This window comes from Strongylocentrotus purpuratus, unplaced genomic scaffold (assembly GCF_000002235.5).
Source record: "Strongylocentrotus purpuratus isolate Spur 01 unplaced genomic scaffold, Spur_5.0 spur5_scaffold_10, whole genome shotgun sequence".
Taxonomy (NCBI): Eukaryota; Metazoa; Echinodermata; class Echinoidea; order Camarodonta; family Strongylocentrotidae; genus Strongylocentrotus; species Strongylocentrotus purpuratus.
This window is the reverse complement of record NW_022145595.1, coordinates 10,549,232-10,555,430: the sequence shown is the minus strand read 5'-3', so window position 1 is coordinate 10,555,430 and position 6,199 is coordinate 10,549,232.

Genomic DNA, 6,199 nt, shown 5'->3' with positions numbered 1-6,199 from the left:
ATGTAGTATTCACAATTTTATTTTTTGACAAAAGTATCATGGTGTATTTTTGCGATTAAAGGAGGCATGGTCCATTTTTCACATTTTGCGTGTATTGTCTATGGGACATGACTATTTCTCAAAATGCATTCTCATTTTCCGTCTTTCGCGAGCAAAATCTCCGTTGTTTTAGCTTCGTTATCGCTGAGCTTCGGATATGTATTAGCTGAGACAATGAGCTATCAAAGTGTGCCTTTTATTTTTCGATTAGATGCCGGGATCATGCTCATATTTCACTTGCAAAGTAGGATTTCTGAATTCCATTTCCCGTTTACGTGTAATCGCTATGGGAGATGTTTTTGGTATATCGGTAACGCACTTGACTTCCAACCTCGAGATCCCTGGTTCGAGTCCGGGTGTCTCCAACACTTTTTTTTTTCACTTTTTTTTCCTTTTGACCTTCACTGTACCATCTCCTTTGATTATTTAAACACGTAGATTCGCAAATAATGTCATAAATAACCCTTTTTACTTTATTATTACCCTATTTTCACTTAATTCCTTACTTTTTGCGTGTAATCCCTATGGAAATGACTTTTTCTAAAATCTGGAGTCTACATTCCTTGTCTTTTGCGAGCAATATCGCCGTTATTTCCGGATTGGATTTTGATGATTTTTGAGTATGTTTGTAGCTGAGACTATATGCTATCTAAATCAACCCTCATTTTTTCAATAAGAAGTCATGATCGCGCTCATGATCATGATCATGATCATCATGATCATCATTATCATAATGATGATAATCATTTATCAATTACATTTTCATTTCTTTGAATAAGATAAAATCGTCAAAAAGGTGTTCTTCATGATGTAATTAGAGTCAAATGTGTAACTGGTTACTGCACAGTTCAACAGGTCAAATATTGTTTCAATCTATCTTCCCTAGATCCATGATGATCAAGGAGACACAATTTAATCTTGACATATGATAGATCATAATGTGAGAAGCTATGAATGGGAGAAGCATTTTACAAAATAATATCGTGTAATGCATTATTCTTTATGTAAACCATTATCATACGTATCACCTAATTCGTCTAAGTGACGAATTAAAGTCTAGTTAGGTGATACGTAACGAAGTCTACGTATCACCTATTGATTTCGTCAAGATTGTTATTTATTATTATTATTTATTATTATTATTCTTCCTCGAATTTGTTCGCAGGATATCTCAAGACTGAATGAAGCCATTGTTATGAATCTTTCAATGATGATAGATCTTAGTCTAACTTAGAACTGCGTGAATTTTCAAAGACTCAAAATATCGTGACGTCATCCAGGCGCCATTTTGTGAATCAACTATGATCATATCTTCATAACGAATAGTAATTTTTCATTCATATTTATCACAATTAAGATCAATATCCGTCCGGTCAATTTCAAGTCAATAAACGTCCGTAAATGGGCGCGTGCGCGCTCGTCCGCGCGTTTACGCGCGCGCAAAAAATTAAAATGCTCTAAATCATCCCAAATATTTTTTGCATACGTTTCAGGCCATATGGAGCATTTGATAAAAAATTACGCACACGCGCATGCGCGCGCGTTTTCGCGCGTATTGCATTTTGCAACATAGAATCGCCGATTTTTTTTCTGACATCATATTTGGTACATTTTTCCAAGCATTTTGATAATTTGTGCACCTTTTAATAACGCATGAGCGTCGTCAAAGTTGACAGCACACGCGGATTTGCGTTATCTTTATCCACAATACAGGGCAAAAACATGCCTATATAAAATTCATTTGTAACTCTTTAGAATAAACAGAAACTCCTAATATTTTATCATATTTAGATAGATGATGAGTCGGAAATATGATTTCATGTCTCATTTTATCCTCAATTACTCATGACGTCATCATAATGCCTCCAAACTCAAATTTCAATTTTGCATATTATGACGTCAGCATATTTTTGGAAAATTGATTGTATCTCTGTAATATGGATCAATTTTCTTTCAAATTTTGATATGCTCTAGCTGAGACAATTTTCTACAAATGTAGTATTCACATTTTTTTTTTGAAAAGTATCATGGTGTATTTTTGCGATTAAAGAGGCATGTCCATTTTTCGCATTTTGCGTGTATTCTCTATGGACATGACTTTTTTCTCAAAATTGGATTCCTACACTCCTGTCTTTTCGCGAGCAAAATCTTCGTTGTTTTAGCTTTGTTTTTGTTGAGCTTCGAATATGTTGTAGCTGAGACAATGAGCTATCAAAATGTTTCCCTTTATTTTTTGATTTGATTCCGGATCATGCTCATATTTCACTTGCAAAGTAGGATTTCTGATTCCATTTCCCTTTACGTGTAATCGCTATGGGAGATGTTTTGGTATATCGGTAACGCACTTGACTTCCAACCTCGAGATCCCTGGTTCGAGTCCGGGTGTCTCAACACTTTTTTTTTCACTTTTTTTTCCTTTTGACCTTCACTGTGCAATCTCCTTTGATTGTTTAAACACGTAGATTCGCAAATAGCGTCATAATAACCCTTTTTACTTTATTATTACCCTATTTTTCACTAATCCTTACTTGTGCGTGTAATCCCTATAGGTGATGACTTTTCTTAAAATCTGGACTCTACATTCCTGTCTTTTGCGAGCAATATCGCCGTATTTCGGCTTGGATTTTTTTGATTTTTGAGTGTGTTGTAGCTGAGACTATATGCTATCTAAATCAACCCTCATTTTTTCAATAAGATGTCATGATCGCGCTCATGATCTGATCATTATCATCATGATCATCATTATCATAATGATGATAATCATTTATCAATTACATTTTCATTTCTTTGAATAAGATAAAATCGTCAAAAGGTGTTTCTTCATGATGTAAATTAGAGTCAAATGTGTAACTAGTTACTGCACAGGGTCAAAGGTCATATATTGTTTCAATCTATCTTCCCTAGATCCATGATGATCAGGGAGACACAATTTAATCTAGACATATGAATAGATCATACGGGAGAAGCATATAAATGGGAGAAGCATTTTACAAAATAATATATCGTGTAATGCAATTTATTCGTTTATGTCAACCATTATCATACGTATCACCTATTCGTCTAAGTGACGAATTAAAGTCTAGTTAGGTGATACGTAACGAAGTCAACGTATCACCTTTTGATTTCGTCAAGATTGTTATTTATTATTATTATTTATTTATTATTATTCTTCCTCGAATTTGTTCGCAGGATATCTCAAGACTGAATGAAGCCATTGTTATGAATCTTTCAAATGATGATAGATCTTATTCTAACTTAGAACTGCGTGACTTTTCAAAGACTCAAGTCATCGTGACGTCATCCAGACGCATTTTGTGAAATCAACTTATGATCATATCTTCATAACAGAAAGCCATTTCTCATTCATATTTGTCATGATCAAGTTCAATATTTGTCGGGTCAATTTCAGGTCGATAAATGCGCGCAAAAATGCGCGTACGCGTAGGCGCGCGCGTTAATGCGCGCGTAAAATTTTATATTGCTCAAATCGTTTTAAATTTTTTTTGCATACGTTTTCAGGCCATTATAAGCATTTCATAAAAAATCACGCAAAACACGCATTTTTGCAACGTTTTCGTTCGTCACGGCCGAACGAAAATTAATTCTCCGCAAAAGCTTTTGACCGAATATTCCTCATATTTTTTCCGGAAAATTGATACCATTTTTAGCTCTTTATCACTATTAAAAACGGAATGAGCCGTCCGTTCAAGATAACCGTCCGTACGCCGATTTTTGTAATACATTGCATATAGGGCAAAAACATGCCTATAAAAAGTCCATTGGGATGAATAGTGATTGCCAATTTTTTTTTCATATTTAGATAGAGGTATGAGTCGGAGGTATGATTTCATATCTCATTTGGCCATTAAGTACATCTAAACGGCATCATAATGGCCTTGGAAGTCAAAAATACAAAATTGCATCTATGACGTCATTGTATTTGTGGAAAATGTAGTGTATTTCTCTCATATTCATCGATTCTCTTTGAAATGTCGATATGTTGTAGATAAGGCAATTCTCTACAAGATCACTTTTCACTAAGTTTCATTTTAATGAGTTCCTCATAGTACAAATTCAATTAAAGGCCACATGTCAGAATTTTCGTCATTTGCGTGTTATGTCTATGGAAGGTGAATTTCGTTTCACATCGTGAATCTACATGGCATTCATCTATGAGCACTATCTATCTTATGTGTGCTCTGTTTCTCCCAAATTGGGGTATGTTATAGCTGAGACCATGGGCTATAAAAAAGGGTGACTTTGTTTTTTAATCAGATGTTGGGATCATGTTTTAAAATTTTCGATCGAAAGTTGAAATTGCAAATTTTGAAGGAATCATTAGGTGATACGTAACGAAGTCAACGTATCACCTTTTGATTTCGTCAAGATTGTTATTTATTATTATTATTAGGTGATACGTAACGAAGTCTACGTATCACCTATTGATTTCGTCAAGATTTTTCTTATTATTCTTCTTCTTCCTATTATTCTTCCTCGATTTTGTTCGCAGGATATCTCAGACTGAATAGCCATTGTCATGACTGTCAATGATGATAGATCTTAGTCTAACTTAGAACTGCGTGACTTTTCAAAGACTCAAAGTTATCGTGAAGTCATCCAGGCGCCATTTTGTGAAAATCAACTAGTGATCATATCTTCATAACGGAAAGTTTTTTTCATTCATATTTATCATGAATAAGATCAATATCCGTCGGGTCAATTTGAGGTCAATAAATGCGCGCAAAAATGCGCGTACGCGTAGGCGCGCGCGTTTAATGCGCGCGTAAAATTTTAAATTGCTCAAAATCGTCTTAATTTTTTTTGCATACGTTTCAGGCCATTATAGCATTTCATAAAAATCACGCAAAACACGCATTTTTGGACGTTTTCGTTCGTCCACGGCCGAACGAAAAATAATTCTCCGGCAAAAGCTTTTGACCGAATATTCCTCATATTTTCCCTGAAAATTTGATACCATGTTTAGCTCTTTATCACTATTAAAACGGAATGAGCGTCCGTTCAAGATAACCGTCCGTACGCGCGATTTTTGTAATACATTGCATATATGGGCAAAAACATGCCTATAAAAGTCCATTGGGATGAATAGGGATTGCCAATTTTTTTTTCATATTTAGATAGAGTATGAGTCGGAGGTATGATTTCATATCTCATTTGGCCATTAAGTACATCTTGACGGCATCATAATGGCCTTGGAAGTCAAAAATACAAATTGCATATTATGACGTCATTGTTTTGTGGAAAATGTAGTGTATTTCTCTCAATATTCATCGATTCTCTTTGAAAATGTCGATATGCTGTAGAATAGGCAATTCTCTACAAGATCACTTTTCACTAAGTTTCATTTTAATGAGGTCATCATAGTACAAAATTCAATTAAAGGCCACATGTCAGAATTTTCGTCATTTGCGTTTTATGTCTATGGAAGGTGAATTTCGTTCACATCATGAATCTACATGGCATTCATCTATGACACTATCTATCTTATGTGTCCTCTGTTTTCTCCCAAATTGGGGTATGTTATAGCTGAGACCATGGGCTATAAAAACGGTGTACTTTGTTTTTTAATCAGATGTTGGGATCATGTCGGAATTTTCAATCGAAAGTTGAAATTGCAAATTTTGAAGGAATCATTAAGTGATACGTATCATTAGGTGATACGTAACGAAGTCTACGTATCACCTATTGATTTCGTCAAGATTTTTCTTATTAGGTGATACGTACGTAGACGTATCACCTTTTGATTTCGTCAAGATTTTTATTATTATTTATTAGGTGATACGTACGTAGACGTATCACCTTTTGATTTCGTCAAGATTTTTATTATTTATTTATTTATTTATTTATTTATTATTATTCTTCCTCGATTTGTTCGCAGGATATCTCAAGACTGAATAAAGCCATTATCATGAAAACTTGCCATGATGATAGATCTTAGTCTAACTTAGAACTGCGTGACTTTTCAAAGACTCAAAATTATCGTGACGTCATCCAGGCGCCATTTTGTGAAAATAAACTTATGATCATATCTTCATAACGGAAAGGAATTTTTCATTCATATTTATCAGGAAGAAGATCATATCCATCCGGTCAATTTCAGATCATAAACGTGCGCAAATGCGCGCGTGCGCGTTCGTACGCG